Source organism: Schistocerca americana, chromosome 5 (assembly GCF_021461395.2).
Source record: "Schistocerca americana isolate TAMUIC-IGC-003095 chromosome 5, iqSchAmer2.1, whole genome shotgun sequence".
NCBI classification, from domain to species: domain Eukaryota; kingdom Metazoa; phylum Arthropoda; class Insecta; order Orthoptera; family Acrididae; genus Schistocerca; species Schistocerca americana.
In genome coordinates, this window is record NC_060123.1 from 62,267,957 (window position 1) to 62,287,787 (window position 19,831).

Consider the following 19,831-nt stretch of genomic DNA (forward strand, 5'->3'; position numbering starts at 1 on the left):
ATTGCTGCTATCCTATCAACGTCTGTTTTTGCAAAATATATTAACCAAGTTTTCCTGGAATTCGTCCCCAGTATCTTCACTACTGCACCACCTCGCTCCGTAAATGATCTCAGTGTCCAGATATAAACTTAATATCAGACCATAGAGCGGAATTTCTAGTATACAGTAGATACAGTGTAGCAGGAAGCCAATATTTAAAAACTGTAATACTACTGGAGACACACTATTGTAGTCTACCAGACACAAATGTAGCATGAATGACGAAATGACAGGTTTTGTAACTCTTCCAAACATTTTACGGAACAGTTTTTCGTACGTAGAAATATTTACAGATCTAACTGATAGTCAAAATCCGACAATCTTGAAATATTTAATTCATAAAAAATAATAAAATGGTATTTAAGAACTACACCTGTACGGTTATGTTTCGTTCACCCGATTTATTGGCATAGAGAGTTAATGGGGAAAAAATATAGCACCACAAACATCTTTGTGGTACAAATAAAAAATGGTTCAAATGGCTCTGAGCACTATGGGACTTAACATCTGAGGTCATCGGTTCCCTAGAACTTAGAACTACTGAAACCTAACTAACCTAAGGACATCACACACATCCATGCCCGAGTCAGGATTCGAACCTGCGACCGTAGCGGTCACGCGGTTCCAGACTGAAGCGCCTAGAACCGCTCGGCCACAGCGCCGGCTTTGTGGTACATAAACAACAATTACAAGAGACGGATAGATTAATTACTTATCAAATTGGTTTAACTTTTTTATAGTCGTATTTCTATGCATTTCCAAGAATATCTATATCATGGAATTATCTGATTTATCATGACGATAATTTCTGTATGTGCAGAAGAACAAGGAAATGAATTCCCAGTCTTGGGTATAATGTCATATTAACGAATTGGAATTACCACATCGTCCAGAAAGTGTTTTCTAAGAGGTTTCAACCCTACCTGACCAAATAAACCAGACAACAGGTTGATAATTGCAGAATGTAGGGAAAAAGTACATTATTTGCGCTCCAGATTGACGACGCTGTGGTTAATTAGTCTCGTACTATTTAATTACTTAACACTTATACATCCTAAATACATTTATCGTAATTAAAACAATTGCATCTTCTAGACACACTTTCGATTCTACTTGTAGCTCGTTAATGATTCAATTTGTTTAGTGGTATTTTATTAAACTTTTTATAAGAACTGTTAGTACGTAACTTACAAGTAATGGGTGAAATAATCACAACCTTTGTTCCAAGACAAATATCTTTGTGGGTAAGTTAGCATTTGTATACGTAAGACTCGACTTTTAGTTATATTAGTCTCGTCATAAGATTTTCCTCTAGTATGCTGTGTGCAACTTTCATGAAAACTGTGTTCCTAGATCTTTTTTCATAGCACAGCACTGTGACAATGGTACTGCGGTCAACGCCCAGTCACGAACAGATATATATATGCATACTGAAAGCAATTATTTGCTGGTGGATGTCATCGATACCAATAAGACAGTTAGGTGAGGCAAACAGAAAAAGTTTATGAAAACAGCGTGTAACATATCGAGGAAAGAAATAAACCCCAAAAAATACGTGGAATTTATGTACGTCTAATACAGGTTCATACATTTCTCCATGACTACACTATGGTCTCCAGTACTTGGCATAAACTAAGTCTTAAAAGTGTATCTGAAGGAAACGGTATGTCATGTCAGACTAAAAAGAAAAAAATTTAACAAAGAAAATAAAGCAAATGAAGGCAAATGTACTGAGTTCCTCCTGAAATTTAATACGTACTTTTAGAATATAGTTTAAAGGTCTGCACGTTCTCAGAAATGAATTCTTAGATGTCTGCTTCACAAATAGAAGAAAAAGGCTTAGTATTACACAAAACAGGTCGATCCAGAAAGAAAAAATATTTATTTCGCATACACGATTATAAATCAGTTATCGAAATTAAGAAAAAAATCAATTATTACTGTTTTCTTCATCGAATGTAATTTTTTAATGAATCTTGTTAAGGAATTTTTAAGGAGGATAATAATAGTATTTGAAAGTGCCTTGCAGCCCCCTTCAGGGGGCCTGACACATCGCGGAGCGTCGCCGCCGCTCACCTTTCGCGCGCGCGCCGCTCAGAGACTCGCGTCAGGGGCAGAGAGGTCTGCTGCCGGGTGGGCGCCGTGTCGCTCCCCTCAGCTGCCTGGCCGGCTGCCCGCGTCAACTGCCGCAGCGCGAGTGACGGCCGCAGACGGCGCCGGCCGCCCTAGTGCCCGCGACCACCGCGCCGTGCAGCGGCGCTGCCATCGTCCCGCCGCCGGCGTACTAAGCGCCCCCGGCAGACTCGGCTACCCGCGCAACTCGCGCCGCGGCGAACTAATTCCGTCCTTTGCCCTCCTAATCCGTGTTTTACTGCTCCCGTTCGGCAGCGGGTTTATTGTCTCGCATTAAATGCTCTGTCTCCCTAACACAATTTCTTTCATTTCACATTTATAGTGCCACGTATTTTACATTCATATTGGCATTAATAGGAGCGTGCTCTTTGTCCCGGCACTTTGTTACTGTTTGCGCTTAGAGCTTCACATTGCACTGTGTGGGGTATGGGAAAATGTTCGGTAACAAAGAGCTACAACGGGTCTGACCAACAACGGAGAAGGTGGAAAATTCGGTGTCAGAAATCTGTCATCAAAAGAAGATTTTGGAACACATCACATTATTCAAATATTTACAGGAAAAATTTAAAATCTGCCCAACTGATAAACTTAGTAGTGGGGGTGAGGGGCAAGGGAGGGTAAATTTAAGGCTTGGATTTGTAAGGAGAGTTCTGGAAAAGTAAAGTGCATTTGAGAGGGAAGTAGGGACTTACATTGGGCACTACCTGGTTTCGGGACATATGTCCTCATCTTCAGGTGCATATTCAAATTTGAGTACAAAAAGGATGCTTCAGTGAGATTAGAGTTGTAACCTTAGTTATGCATCCTTTGAGGACTCACATTTCAATATGTTCCTGAAAATGGAACATATGTCAAGTTGCCGGGTAGTGCCTTCCTTTTTAGAAAAAATGATTCTTGCAACTGCAGCGGATTTCGTCATTGACGAAATTGGGACTCCTGCCACAGCTTAATCGTCAGCTACGAATGACAAGTCTCTGTTCAGTGAAAGTTAAAAAAATGGTTCAAATGGCTCTGAGCACTATGGGACTTAACTGCTGTGGTCATCAGTCCCCTAGAACTTAGAACTACCAAAACCTAACTAACCTAAGGACATCACACACACATCCATGCCCGAGGCAGGATTCGAACCTGCGACCGTAGTGGTCACACGGCTCCAGACTGTAGCGCCTAGAACCACACGGCCACTCCAGCCGGCAGTGAAAGTTAGTTATTCAACATCATATTCGAGCCAGACTACTTAATGCAGATTCCAGGTATCATAGTCAGGCGGATTTAAATATCATGTGTCCGAACATATCTCCTAAAAATTTGGCGCGTCGATCATAAAAACTGTGCAGTTCGGTACATTACGAATATTACCATTCTTTAGCGTAAAATGAGCTATATTCTGTCATTTTCGTAATTTCAAATTGCGTACTTTACTGCTAAAAAGACAAAAGTAATTTTTTAGGCTTATTAAAAATACTCCTAGTGGACTGTGCGTCCCAGTCGAATGTAAAATTACGTCCTCTAACATGAGCGGATCAGAGTTAAACCATTAGATACTGAGAGGGCGCTAGTGAGTCTTGGATGCAACGTGGGATATTTACAAGAGCATGTTTACAAATTTAGGCACAGCTAGACATTCTGGTGTTCCTTCAAAGGAAGTTGCCAATAACGTCGCAACAAATGTCCAAAAAATGGATGTTTCTTAGTGTATATGAAAATGACTTACAAGTTCGTGGCGACCACTATCGGTAATGCTAGAATTCAGTTCGGTGTTGGCCCACCCTTAACCTTGATGACAGCTTCCACTCTCGCAGGCATACGTTCAATCAGGTGCTGGAAGGATTCTTGGGGAATGGCAGCCCATTCTTCAAGGAATGCTGCACTGAGGAGAGGTATCGATGTCGTTCGGTGAGGTCTGGCAAGAAGTCGGCGTTCCAAAACATCCCTAATGTGTTCTACAGGATTCGGGTCAGGACTCTGTGCAGGCCAGTCCATTACAGAGATGTTACTGCCGTGTAACCACTCCGCCATAGGCCGTGCTTTACAAATAGGTGCTCGATCGTGTTGAAAGATGCAATCGCCATCCAAGAATTGCTCTTCAATAGTGGGAAGCAAGAATGTGCTTAAAAGCATCAGTGTAGTCCTGTGCTGTGATTGTGCCACGCAAAACAACAAGGTGTGCAAGCTCCATCCATGAAAAACACGACCACCCTATAACACCACCACCTCCGAATTTTACTGTTGGCACTACACACGCTGGCAGATGACGTTCACCATGCATTCGCCTTACCCACACCTTGCAATCGGATCGCCACATCGTATACCGATCACTCCACACGACGTTTTCCCACTGTTCAGTCGTCCAATTTATACGCTCCTTGTACCAAGCGAGGCGTCATTTGGCATTTACTGGCGTGATGTGTGGCTTATGAGCAGCCGCTCGACCATGAAATCCAAGTTTTCTCACCACCCGCCTAACTGTAGTGGATCCTGACGCAGTTTGGAATTCCTGTGTGGTGGTCTCGATAGATGTCTGCCTATTACACATAGCCACCCTCTTGAACTGTCGGCGATCTCTCTGAGACGAGGTCGGCCTGTACGAGTCCTGTCATGTTTCCACTTCACAGTCCCATCAGAAACAAGGGTCGAGGGATGTTTAGAAATGTGGAAATATCGCGTACAGCCGTATGACTCACCCAATAACCTGACCACGTTCGGAGTCCGTGGGTTCCGCTGAGAGCCCCATTCTGCTCTGTCACGATGTGTAATGACTAGTGAGGTAGCCGACGTATAGTCCTTGGCAGTAGGTGTCAGCACAATGCGCCTAGTATGAAAAACGTATGTTTTTTCGGAGTGTCCGGATACTTATGATCACACAGTGTATTTCTAAAAAAAGATTCCTTCATTGTACGATTAATTACGAGGTCGTTTTCGTGTGACCATATTGTATTAACTTAGTTGTGAAGGACGTAGCCTTACACTCCCGCAGTGGTTAGGACACTGGACTCGCATTCGGGGGTCGACGGTTTAATACCGCGTCCAGCCAGCCTGATTTAGGTTTTCCGTGATTTCCCTAAAACCGCTCCAGGCAAACGCCGGGATGGTTCCTTTGAAAAGGCAAGGCCTACTTTCTTCCCCCTCCTTCCCATATCCGATGAGACCGATGACCTCGCTGTTTGCCGGCGGTTGTGGCCCAGCGGTTCTAGGCGCTTCAGTCCGAAACCGCGCTGCTGCTACGGTCGCAGGCGCGAATCCTGCCTCGGGCATGGATGTGTGTGACGTCCTTAGGTTAGTTAGGTTTAGAGTAGTTGTAAGTCTGGGGGACTAATGAGCTCAGATGTTAAGTCCCATAGTGAATTTGAACCTCGCTGTTTGGTCTCTTCCCCAAACAAGCGCCCCCCCCCCCCCCCCCCCCAATACACTCCGCTGAGATGAAATATGAAATTTCAAAAATGTCATAATATGACTGCTTTCAAGTTACAACATGCCAACGCTTTTAATGTATCGACCTGCACAGTTTTTATGACAATGACACACTGATTTTTGGGCAGATAAGATTTAAATCCGTGTGCCTTTTACTATTTGTTTACCATTTGACGTTGCTCGTCAGCAGTACAGTGTAAGCATATAATCTTTCTGTAGTTATACCGTACATGAGTATGATTTGTTTTTTCCTCTCGTGCTATGGAAAAAAATCATACAGGGTGGTCATAAACAGTCTGTAAAAACTTGTAAGAGTGTCGCAGGAGAGATTGTGCCAAGAAATAATCGTTACGGAAACAAAATTGATACGTTACGCTGTTCCCGAGTTGTTTAGGACTGACGTCAAAAAATGGTTCAAATGGCTCTGAGCACTATGGGACTTAACATCTATGGTCATCAGTCCCCTAGAAATAAGAACTACTTAAACCTAACTAAGGACATCACACAACACCCAGTCATCACGAGGCAGAGAAAATCCCTGACACCGCCGGGAATCGAACCCGGGAACCCGGGCGCGGGAAGCGAGAACGCTACCGCACGTAGGACTGAAGTCAACCAATCATATCGTCACGCTTGCAAATTCAAGCAACCTTCCACAGACAGCTTTTGCTCATCTAGTTTAAACTTCTGCCTTCCGAAAAACGCACATTTTTGTGGGTAATGACCATTTCAACAAGTTGCAACTCACGCACCCGGAGATGTCTGGGCATTACCACATATTAGCGCGTGTAAGTGTTCGAATTCGACCACGCAACGACCTCATTGGGCAACTTCTATTCTAAATAACTCAGAAACGCTGCAACGTGTCGGCTTTTTTCGTAACAGTTATTTCTCAGTACAACATCCCCTGGAACATTCTCAAAACGTTTTCACATTGTTTCTGACCACACTGTATATCAATCACACTATGCGTTATCAATTTCGGTTTCAGATCCACTCGAAAATGGCCTGACTGAAAAGGACGAAACCAGTCGTGGACATAACATAGAACCCATTACAACTGAAGCGGCTTTTCATTAAATGTGATTCATGCACGAAAGAAGTGGCTTACAAAATACTTGCTCGATCAATCCTTGAACATCGTCCATCAGTTTGGGACGCTCACAGATTAGGATCAACAGAAGAGATAGAGAAGATTCGATGAAGAGCGGCAAATTTGGACATGGGATCGTTTAGGTGACCCGAAAGCGTTACAAAGATGCTCAAAACACTTCAGTATCAGCAACTATGTGTTCCTCCACATAGGCATATGGGTTTTTGTCGGACAAGAGATGTTAGTTGCCAGTTTGATTGATATCGTTAATTAGCTGGATTACTCGCCGAGCTACAATTAACCAGCAGGGAAATACCAGTCGTCTATCTTCTTATCGTCTGGTAACGGTATGGAGAGACGCTGTGCACACCCAACGTCCAGTATACTGTCTTACGTGCAACACCATTACGTGTAGATATTCTGTGTCTGGTTGTCGAAGCACTGAGATTTTCCACCTGAATAACGTCTTCTACTTTATCTACATTCTGTTCATTTGAACTTCCAGATGAACTCTGATACTGGACACACACCAATCTCTCGCGGCTTAGTGAAACATGTGCTGCCTACAAGCAGCGGCAGTGTTTTCGTTACAAAACCGTTACAACAATACGGTATCGGCATTCTAAGCACTTGTACGAGGGCGTGCTGAAAAGTAATGCATCCGAAATCTTTATGTGAAAACTCTTAAAGGTTTTTAGATAAAACATACGTAATTAATATATTACATCTTTACTCTTCACCACTAGATATTTATTGCTCAAGATAGCCACCCTGACGACAAACACATTTCTCCCAACGGGAGACTAGTTTTTTGATATCGTCACTGTAGAATGTTTGACTTTGATGATAGAGCTAAAATCTCACCCCGCCTCGCACCGCTTCATCACTATGAAAGCGAAGTCCTCGAAGATCTTGCTTAAGTTCTGGAAACAAATGAAAATTTCATGGTGCTACGTCGGGACTAATATGGAGGATGATCGACGACAATGAACACAGCTCATCGGATTGTTGCAGATGTCACACCGCTCGCGTTTGGTCTAGCGTTTTCCTGCTGAGAGAGAGGGTGCGCCATGTGTGAACGAACTCTACGAATTCTAAACTCAATAACAGTACCCTGTTTCTCACGCACCGACGTAGTTAGTTTACACGCCGCCATATTACACGCTGCAATTTGAAGCCTTCCGGAAGCAGAGGACTGAAAATATCTAGGAATGAAGAATAAATATGCATAATGTTAATAACGTTTGTTTCCTTTAAAAAGCTGTAAGACTTTCAACAAAAAAATTCAGAGGCATTACTTTTCAACACCCCCTTGTAAATAGGTGTTCTTTGCTTAGACGATAGAGTAGAATAGGTCAACAAATCACTATCATAACCACAGCTGAAAAATTCAGTTATGTAAACTCAAGCACAGCTACACAACTTTACCTTCAAAACAAAGATAGCAGTCGATATGTAAACCTGCAGCGACTAGAGTACCAACAGTAGAAATTGAAAACTTATCTCTGTAACCAGCTATATCTCTGTAATCAATAAAAATTGGACACATGTCACATGGAATGTTTTATACGAATTAGTCTATACTACCACCTCTCAGTGTGTCCGACAGCCGTAAAAATGTTAGTAGAAATCGACAAAGTCGGGGGCAATGAATAAGACGTTTTCCATATAATAGGCATGTGTGTATTCACGAAATAGGTGCAGAAAGTGGTAGTCAAGCTTACAGTAGGATTCATTTGAGACCAGAAACATCTGAATTTGTTACGGCTACTGATCAAACCATTCCTCCTCGTTTTCCATGAGTCTGCACAGAGAACCAGCAGCTTCTGCCTTACGACAAAGCTCAGTGTCCGTATTTAGGTGCGCCTCCACTTATGCTGAGGTGACGGATTCTCATGAAACTGCTCGCAGTGTAAGGTCATAATCGGTGACCAGTAAACAGTTACACTCAAATTCTGCTGGCACGATGCCACAAATCCGTGCATGAGTTACTTGGAACGGAAAATATTCTACACCCAAAAAAATCGTTGGCTCGTTCTGTTGTGCAGAAGTAGTCCACCGAGACAGACACAGAAAGAGAGAAGTAACCGCTTTTGTAATATTTACGAGTTCCTAACCTGGAGCGAATTTTATTGTATCGTCTGTGTGCTTCGATAGTTTAGTTTGAGTATCTGTGTATAAATTCAATACCTAATAGCCACAGTTCACGCGTTTTCGTTGGCATCAGAAAGTAAACCGATTTCGTGGCATATTAAAAGTTGCTAATCAGGGGCAAATTATTTAGTTTCACCTGAGTGCTTCGGTTGTTAGGGTTCTTAATAAGGGCGTATTACTAGATACAGTTCGTGCGTTTTCGTTAGGGCAGTAGATTTGCGCAGCAGTTGCAAATAGTCTGTTTATCTGCATCGTTTCGTTTTCCACGGTTCTTGCTCTGGACACTGACTGCGATTGTTGTGTGCGGATGCGAGCCAAGTTGGTTACACTTCACTCTCAGCCTCAGGCTGTGATGGCTTCGGTTACACAGCTTGAGGCTGCAGCGGATGGGCACCACTGTTGCGGGCCGGACGTGGGGATCCAACGGACGTCCAGCGCTTCAGAGTCCTCCGATCAGGTCTTCACCGGTGGCCAACCCAGTTACTGCTCGCACTGAGGCTGACCCCTCACCTATGGTCGCGTGGGGCGTGGCCCCGGGGTGAAGCAGGCGGCGAAAGAATTCCCAGGCGGCCGCACGTAAGGCCTCCTCGGTTTGTCGCCAGTCCTGTTTCAGAGGAAACCACTCAGCCTGCACTTCAGCACGTCAGAGCCCTCCGATCTGTCCTCAGCGGTGGCCAACCCAGTATCGAAAGTTCCATGCGGCTTTTCAGGGATGATGCTGTAGTATACAGAGAAGTTGCAGCATTAGAAAACTGCAGCGAAATGCAGGAAGACCTGCAGCAGATAGGCACTTGGTGCATGGAGTGCAAATGACCCTTAACATAGACAAATGTAATGTATTGCGAATACATAGAAAGGATCCTTTATTGTATGATTGTGATAGCGGAACAAACGCTGGTAGCAGTTACTTTTGTAAAATATCTGGGAGTATGCGTACGGAACGATTTGAAGTGTAATGATCATATAAAAGTAATTGTTGGTAAGGCGGGTTCAAGGTTGAGATTCATTGGGAGAGTCCTTAGAAAATGTAGTCCATCAACAGAGGAGGTGGCTTACAAAACACTCGTTCGACCTATACTTGAGTATCGCTCAGCAGTGTGGGATCTGTACCAGATCGGGTTGACAGACGAGATAGAGAAAATCCAAGGAAGAGCGGCGCGTTTCGTCACAGGGTTATTTGGTAAGTGTGATAGCTTTACAGAGATGTTTAGCAAAATCAAGTGGCAGACTCTGCAAGAGAGGCGCTCTGCATCGCGGTGTAGCTTGGTGTCCAGGTTTCGAGAGGGTGCGTTTCTGGATGAGGTATCGAATATATTGCTTCCCGATGAGATCACGAATGTAAAATTAGAGAGATACGAGCGCGCACGGAGGCTTTCCGGCAGTCGTTCTTCCCTCGAACCATACGCGACTGGAATAGGAAAGGGAGGTAATGACAATGGCACGGAAAGTGCCCTCCGCCACACACCGTTGGGTGGCTTGCGGAGGATCAATTTAGATGTAGATGTAGATCAGGGCAATCGCAGAGGGTGGGATTATTGGTAGTTGAGAGCTCCAACGTCAGGTTCGTTATGGGGCCCCTTAGGGACTTGGCAGACAAGGAGGGTAAGAAAACCAATGTGCACTCCGTGTGCATACCGGGTGGAGTCATTCCAGTTGTGGAAAAAGTCCTCCCGGATGCCATGAGGAGCACAGGGTGCAGCCAACTGTAGGTGGTGGCTCACGTCGGTACCAATGACGTGTGTCACTTTGGATCAGAAGAGATTCTCTCAGGTTTCAAGTGGCTTGCTTGCAAGGTGAAAGCAGAGCTGACCATTTGCAGCATAGTCGACAGGACCGATTGCGGACCTCTGGTGCAGAGCCGAGTGGAGAGCCTGAATCTGAGGCTCAGACGGTTCTGCGACCGTGTAGGCTGCAGATTTCTCGACTTGCGCCAAAGGGTGGTTGGGTTTGGGGTTCCGCTGAAAAGGTCAGGTGTCCACTATACGCAGGAGGCGGCTGCACGGGTAGCAAGGGCTTTATGGCGTGGACTGGGCGGTTTTTTAGGTTAGAGGGTCTCGGGAAAACACAAGAAGGGCTTCAGTCACAAAGGGTGCAGGCTGAACACAGGAGAAATGTAGATACAGGAACCATTAGTTTAACAGTTGTAAATTGTCGTAGCTGTGTTGGGAAAGTGCCATAGCTCCAAGCTCTAACTGAAAGCGCCGATGCTGAAATTGTTATAAGCACTGAAAGATGGCTAAAGTCGGATATAAGCTCAACCGAAATTTTGCGAAGAACCTAACGATGTTCCGAAAGGATAGGCTAAAAACAGTTGGCGGTGGCGTGTTTGTTGCTATCAGGGGTAGCTTGATCTGTCGCGAAATTGAAGTAGATACTCACTGTGACGTAGTATGGGCAGAGGTCATTGTCGGCACCAGGAATAAAATAATAATTGGACCCTTTTACTGACCTGCCAGTTCAGATGATACAGTTGCTGAAAGGTTCAAAGAAAACTAGAGCTCGATTTCAAACACGTACCCGATTCATACGATAATAGTTGGTGGTGACTTTAATTTACCCTCGATATGTTGTCGAAAATATATGTTTAATTCCGTAGGTACGCATAGAATATCATCCGAAATTGTGTTAAACGCGTTCTCTGAAAATTATTTCGAGCAGTTAGTTCATGAGCCCACGCGAATAGCAAACGGCTGTGGAAACACACTTGACCTCTTAGCAACAAATGATCCTGAGTTAGTAACGATCAACAAAACCGACTCCGGGATTAGTGAACACAGGGTTGTCGTGACGAGATTGAATATTGTAATATCCAAATCCTCGAAATATAAGTGAAAAATATACCTATTCAAGAAGCAGATAAAAATTCACTTGACGCTTTCCTGTGAGAAACTCCACTCATTCCAAATTAATAATATAAATGTAAACCAGATGTGGCTTCAATTCAAAGAAATAGTATCAGCAGCAATTGAGAGATTTGTACCAAATAAATTGACAAACGACAGAGCTGATCCTCCTTGGTACACAAAACGGGTTAGTACACTGTTGCAGAAACAACTAAACAAACATACCATTTTTAAGCAGACGCAAAATACCCGAGATTGGCGATCTTTCACAGAAGCTCGAAATTTTGCGCAGACTTCAATGCGAGACGCTTATAACAGTTTCCACAACGAAATCTTGGTCTCGAAACTTAGCAGAAAATCCGAAGAGATTCTGGTCGTATGTGAAGTATGTTAGCGGCAAGAAACAATCAATGCTTAGTCTGCGCGATAGCAATGGAGATACTAGCGAAGACAGTGCCGCCAAAGCACAGTTACTAAACACAGCCTTCCAAAATGCATTCACAAAAGAAGTAAATATTCCACAATTACGTGAGTAACGTAGAAATAAATATCCTCTGAGTAGTGAAACAACTCAGATCACTTAATTAAAGGAACTCTTCTGGTACAGACTGTTTACCAATTAAGTTCCTTTCGGAGTATGCTGATTCTTTAGCTCCATACTTAACAATCATATACAACCATTCGCTCGACGAAATATCTGTACCCAAAGACTGGAAAGTTGCACAGGTCACACAAATATTCAAGAAAGGTAGTAGAAGTAATCCACTTAGATTACAGGCCCATATCGTTAACGTCGATTGCAGCAGGATTTTAGAACATATATTTTGTTCGAACATTATGAGTTACCTCCAACGAAACCGTCTATTGACACACACTCAACATGGGTTTACAAAACATCGTTCCTGTGAAACACAAGTAGCTCTTTATTCACGTAGAGTGCTGAGTGCTATTGACAAGGGATTTCAGATCGATTCCGTATTTCTGGATTTCCGGAAGGCGTTTGATACTGTAACACACAAGCGGCTCGTAGTAAAATTACGTGCTTATGGAATATCGCCTCAGTTATGTGACTGGAGTTGCGATTTCCTGTCAGAGAGGTCACAGTTCGTAGAAATTGACGGAAAGTGATCGAGTAAAACAGAAGTGATTTCTGGCGTTCCCCAAGGTAGTGTTATAGGCCTTTGCTGTTCCTTATCTGCATAAATGATTTCTAATAAAATCATCAGAAGATCAAAATAAACTGCAAAACGATTTAGAGAAAATATCTAAACGGTGCCAAAACTGGCAGTTGACCCTAAATAACTAAAGGTGTGAGGTCATCCAGATGAGTGCTAAAAGGAACTCGTTAAACTTCGGTTACACGAGAAATTAGTCTAATCTAAAAGCCGTAACTTCAACTAAATACCTAGGTATTACAATTACGAATAACTTAAATTGGAAAAAAACACGTAGAAAATGTTGTGGGGAAGGCTAACCAAAGACTGCGTTTTATTGGCAGGACACTTAGAAAATGTAAGAGCTACTAAGGGGACTGCCTAACTACGCTAGTCCGTCCTCTTTTGGAATACCGTTGCGCCGTGTGGTATCCGTGGGATTCTTACCAGATAGGACTGCAGGGTTACACCGAAAACGTTCAGTGAAAGGCAGCCCGTTTTGTATTATCGCGAAATATGGGATAGTGTAACAGAAATGACACAGGATTTGGGCTGGAAATCATTAAAAGAAAGGCGTTTTTCGTTGCGACGGAATCTTGTTACGAAATTCCAGTCACCACCTCTCCTCCGAATGTGAAAATATTTTGTTGAGACCGACCTACACAGGGCGGAACGATTACCACGATAAAATAAGGGAAATCAGAGCTGGTACGGAAAGACATAGGTGTTCATTGTTTCCGCGCGCTATTCGAGATTGGAATAATAGAGAACTTTGAAAGGGGTTCGATGAACCCTCTGCCAGGCACTTAAGTGTGATTTGCAGAATATACATGTATATCTAGATCTAGATGTAGATGTCGTGTTTTTATTGTAAACTCTTCGTAATTTTTCTTGTGTATGTCGTTAGATATTGCAAAATACTGTAGTATCATTAACGTTTCTGGATCATAAATTTTTATCAGAGCAAGTAACGCGCGGTAGACTTTTCGATATGACTAGAATGAGACTTCTTTTTAACGTAGCTACGCCACAATACAAAACAAAGGTTTTTCTCTTAGGGGAGCTATGGACGGTGTAAAAAAATATACTGACATTGCAAATGGTATCTTAAGCAAGCAGTGTGGGAACCCATGTCCGGAACCATCACCTGAGAACAGGATACACTTTTGCAAATTTCTTCCTCACAAATTAATAGTTTCACCGTTACGCATTTCGATATATCATCATCACAACACAGATTTGGCGAGAAGAAGAAACAGTATAAGAATCGTTAATAATGAAAATTTTTCATCCATACTACAGCATTTTCTACTCATATTTAGAATAAAATACAAAGCAAAGCTCAGGAACGTGAGTACATAAATCACTGATACAAAGACTCTCACACCTATATAGTCAGAGACGCCAGATGGCATTAACAGTCATACAAAGAATAAACTGAGTATCAAAGAATAAAACCACTACGAAAAAACTCAAGCAACTTATTGATTAACTCTTACATGAAGTCCCAACCAAACAGAAGCCATACAGGTATAATACATTGTCACAGTAGCAAAATATTTCAAGAAGTTAACAGTGTATACTGTATAAATGCAGACACAAAGATAATGCTATCTTTACAGACTACATATCGTTACAAATCCTCTTTACAAATTACACATAGACAGGAGGCACGGAAACAAAGCAGTGTTCGCACAGTATAAAAATAGTTTTCTTCTTTTTTGTACCGTCCAGCTGTGGCAGAGGCAGTCAATAGGAAAATTGTGTGGATGCCAAACACAGCCAAACTGCCCGCCTGGTTAGCCGCGCGATCTAACGCGCTGCTTCCCGAGCAGGAAGGCGTGCCGGTCCCTGGCGCGAATCCGCCCGGCGGAATAACGTCGACGTCTGGTGTGCCGGCCAGCCTCGCGGTTTTCCATCTGCCTCTGCGAATGCGGGATGGTTCCCCTCATTCCGCCTCAGTTACACTATAGCGGCGACTGCTGTGGAAACAATGTCTCCACGTACACATACACCATAATTACTCTACCAAGCAACATTTGGGGCTACAGTCGTCTGGTATGATACGTTCCCAGGTGGGTCCACTGGTGGTCGAACCAAACAATAACCCTGTTTGGTGTGGGGAGGCGGTGGGGTGGGTGGACTCCTGTGATCTGTTTGGGGGGGGGGGGGGGGGGGAGGGAGCTTGTGAACCACTGAGGGCTACGGCGGGACGAAGCCTCTCCGTCGCTTCTAGGTCCAGGGTGAAACCACACACACACACACACACACACACACACACACACACACACACACACAGAGACAAACTATGTGACGTATCTTTGCGCTTGGCATCTGTACAATTCGTATGGAATTTGTGAGTAAGATACTTCCACAGTTGTATCCTGTGCCAAATCTGATCTACTGAGTCTAAATTGTTCAGTAGTTTTTAACCTCCAATAAATGTACAACCAGTAGCGTCACCTGGTGGAACATTGTTTGCATGGTAGCTCTGACACACAACGTTTAGCGTCCAGCCTGCTATTATGCGGGAATTTTCTACATCTACATCTACACTCCTTGAAATTGAAATAAGAACACCGTGAATTCATTGTCCCAGGAAGGGGAAACTTTATTGACACATTCCTGGGGTCACATACATCACATGATCACACTGACAGAACCACAGGCACATAGACACAGGCAACAGAGCACGCACAATGTCGGCACTAGTACAATGTATATCCACCTTTCGCAGCAATGCAGGCTGCTATTCTCCCATGGAGACGATCGTAGAGATGCTGGATGTAGTCCTGTGAAACGGCTTGCCATGCCATTTCCACCTGGCGCCTCAGTTGGACCAGCGTTGGTGCTGGACGTGCAGACCGCGTGAGACGACGCTTCATCCAGTCCCAAACATGCTCAATGGGGGACAGATCAGGAGATCTTGCTGGCCAGGGTAGTTGACTTACACCTTCTGGAGCGCGTTGGGTGGCACGGGATACATGCGGACGTGCATTGTCCTGTTGGAACAGCAAGTTCCCTTGCCGGTCTAGGAATGGTAGAACGATGGGTTCGATGACGGTTTGGATATACCGTGCACTATTCAGTGTCCCCTCGACGATCACCAGTGGTGTACGGCCAGTGTAGGAGATCGCTCCCCACACCATGATGCCGGGTGTTGGCCCTGTGTGCCTCAGTCGTATGCAGTCCTGATTGTGGCGCTCACCTGCACGGCGCCAAGAACGCATACGACCATCATTGGCACCAAGGCAGAAGCAACTCTCATCGCTGAAGACGACACGTCTCCATTCGTCCCTCCATTCACGCCTGTCGCGATACCACTGGAGGCGGGCTGCACGATGTTGGGGCGTGAGCGGAAGACGGCCTAACGGTGTGCGGGCCCGTAGCCCAGCTTCATGGAGACGGTTGCGAATGGTCCTCGCCGATACCCCAGGAGCAACAGTGTCCCTAATTTGCTGGGAAGTGGCGGTGCGGTCCCCTACGGCACTGCGTAGGATCCTACGGTCTTGGCGTGCATCCGTGCGTCGCTGCGGTCCGGTCCCAGGTCGACGGGCACGCGCACCTTCCGCCGACCACTGGCGACAACATCGATGTACTGTGGAGACCTCACGCCCCACGTGTTGAGCAATTCGGCGGTACGTCCACCCGGCCTCCCGCATGCCCACTATACGCCCTCGCTCAAAGTCCGTCAACTGCACATACGGTTCACGTCCACGCTGTCGCGGCATGCTACCAGTGTTAAAGACTGCGATGGAGCTCCGTATGCCACGGCAAACTGGCTGACACTGACGGCGGCGGTGCACAAATGCTGCGCAGCTAGCGCCATTCGACGGCCAACACCGCGGTTCCTGATGTGTCCGCTGTGCCGTGCGTGTGATCATTGCTTGTACAGCCCTCTCGCAGTGTCCGGAGCAAGTATGGTGGGTCTGACACACCGGTGTCAATGTGTTCTTTTTTCCATTTCCAGGAGTGTACATCCATACTCCTCAAGCCACCTGACGGTACCCTGAGTACCTCTATCGGTTCTCCCTTCTATTCCAGCCTCGTATTGTTCGTGGAAAGAAAGATAGTCGGTATGCTTCTGTGTGGGCTCTAATCTCTCTGATTTTATCCTCATGGTCTCTTCGCGAGATATACGTAGGAAGGAGCAATATACTGCTTTACTCTTCGGTGAAGGTATGTTCTCGAAACTTTAACAAAAGCCCGTACCGAGCTACTGAGCGTCTCTCCTGCAGAGTCTTCCACTGGAGTTTATCTATCATCTCCGTAACGCTTTCGCGATTACTAAATGATCCTGTAACGAAGCGCGCTGCTCTCCGTTGGATCTTCTCTATCTCTTCTATCAACCCTATCTGGTACGGATCCCACGCTGCTGAGCAGTATTCAAGCAGTGGGCGAACAAGTGTACTGTAACCTACTTCCTTTGTTTTCTGATAGCATTTCCTTAGGATTCTTCCGACGAATCTGTCTGGCATCTGCTTTACCGACGATCAACTTTATATGATAATTCCATTTTAAATCACTCCTAATGCGTACTCCCAGATAATTTATGGAATTAACTGCTTCCAGTTGCTGACCTGCTATTTTGTAGCTAAATGATAAGGGATCTATCTTTCTATGTATTCGCAGCACATTACACTTGTCTACATTGAGATTCAATTGCCATTCCCTGCACCATGCGTTAATTCGCTGCAGATCCTCCTGCATTTCAGTACAATTTTCCATTGTTACAGCCTCTCGATACACCACAGCATCATCTGCAAAAAGCCTCAGTGAACTTCCGGTGTCCTCCACCAGGTCATTTATGTATATTGTGAATAGCAACGGTCCTATGACACTCCCCTGCGGCACACCTGAAATCACTCTTACTTCGGAAGACTTTTATCCATTGAGAATGACATGCTGCGTTCTGTTATCTAGGAACTCCTCAATCCAATCACACAATTGGTCTGATAGTCCATATTCTCTTACTTTGATCATTAAACGACTGTGGGGAACTGTATCGAACGCCTTGCGGAAGTCAAGAAACACGGCATCTATCTGTGAACCCGTGTCTATGGCCCTCTGAGTCTCGTGGACGAATAGCGCGAGCTGGGTTTCACACGACCGTCATTTTCGAAACCCATGCTGATTCCTACAGAGTAGATTTCTAGTCTCCAGAAAAGTCATTATACTCGAACATAATACGTGTTCCAAAATTCTACAACTGATCGACGTTAGAGATATAGGTCTATAGTTCTGCACATCTGTTCGACGTCCCTTCTTGAAAACGGGGATGACCTGTGCCCTTTTCCAATCCTTTGGAACGCTACGCTCTTCTAGAGACCTACGATACACCGCTGCAAGAAGGGGAGCAAGTTCCTTCGCGTACTCTGTGTAAAATCGAACTGGTATCCCATCAGGTCCAGCGGCCTTTCCTCTTTTGAGCGATTTTAGTTGTTTCTCTATCCCTCTGTCGTCTATTTCGATATCTACCATTTTGTCATCTGTGCTACAATCTATAGAAAGAACTACAGTGCAGTCTTCCTCTGTGAAACAGCTTTGGAATAAGACATTTAGTATTTCGGCCTTTAGTCTGTCATTCTCTGTTTCAGAACTATTTTGGTCACAGTGTCTGAACATTTTGTTTTGATCCACCTGCCGCTTTGACATAAGACCAAAATTTCTTAGGATTTTCTGCCAAGTCAGTACATAGAACTTTACTTTCGAATTCATTGAACCCCTCTCCAATAGCCCTCCTCACACTACATTTCGCTTCACGTAATTTTTGTTTGTCTGCAAGGCTTTGGCTATGTTTATGTTTGCTGTGAAGTTCCCTTTGCTTCCGCAGCAGTTTCCTAACTCGGTTGTTGTACCACGGTGGCTCTTTTCCATCTCTTACGATCTTAAAAAATGTGGAACGCTTCACGATTTTGCGCGTCATCCTTGCGCAGGGGCCATGCTAATCTTCTCTGTATCGTTCCAAATGGATTCAAATGGCTCTGAGCACTATGGGACATCAGTCCCCTAGAACTTAGAACTACTTAAACCTAACCAACCTAAGGACAGCACATAACATCCAGTCATCACGAGGCAGAGAAAATCCCTGACCCCGCCGGGAATCGAACCCGGGAACCCGGGCGTGGGAAGCGAGAACGCTACCGCACGACCACGAGCTGCGGACTCTGTATCGTTCCAGTTTTAGTAAATGTGCTGCCGAAGCGAGTACCTTGTCGTTCATCGTTGCTACGTGTCATGAGTAACTCATTCTATAAACCTTACTGTTCATGCTCCACGTGTGTCTATGTAATGCAATATTTCCACACTTGATATGACATCCTCAAATAACTGAGTTAAACTTATGTACTGTTTACTCGTGTGAAGGGTCTAGAGCAACGTAGTGTTTTGTGATCTCACTCTGCACATGTGAAGATTATGTGATACAAAGTTATTACAAAGTGGTTGCGACGATCTCTTAGTCATAGGTAAGAGTTATGTAGTCTCAGTTTTTCTTTTAGTTTAATGCGCAATGTTACATAATGCTCATTCATGATGTAAATGTATATTTATCTGATTTTACAATGTTTCATCGAGCTTTCTGGTAAGATTGAATTATGTAGCTTTCACAAAATTTTCGCCGATGTGTCCTGTTGTGACTTGGCAAGACAGCCAAGCCACTAGGAGGTGAAGCCGAAAGGCACGCGTTTAAGCTCACGCAGGCTGGCGTGAGGTCTGGAACAGGTCAAGGAATTGAGACTAGCAAATAAAGTATGTAGCTGTTGGAATACTTAACTTTAATCCATAATTGGTGAACATCAGTCTGACGGTACATGCGTTACAAGATAAATAGCAATTGATACTGGCGCCTTGCTAGGTCGTAGCAAATGACGTAGCTGAAGGCTATGCCAACTATCGTCTCGGCAAATGAGAGCGTAATTTGTCAGTGAACCATCGCTAGCAAAGTCGGCTGTACAACTAGGGCGAGTGCCAAGAAGTCTCTCTAGACCTGCCGTGTGGCGGCG

General features: G+C 44.6%; 1 non-coding gene across 1 annotated transcript; it reads right to left on the bottom strand.

Moving 5' to 3' along the window:
- Nucleotides 1-18,718: 18,718 nt before the first annotated feature.
- LOC124617265 lies at nt 18,719-18,821 on the bottom strand. The gene has a single exon (XR_006980019.1). It is a non-coding gene; the product is annotated as a U6 spliceosomal RNA (small nuclear RNA).
- Nucleotides 18,822-19,831: the final 1,010 nt, after the last annotated feature.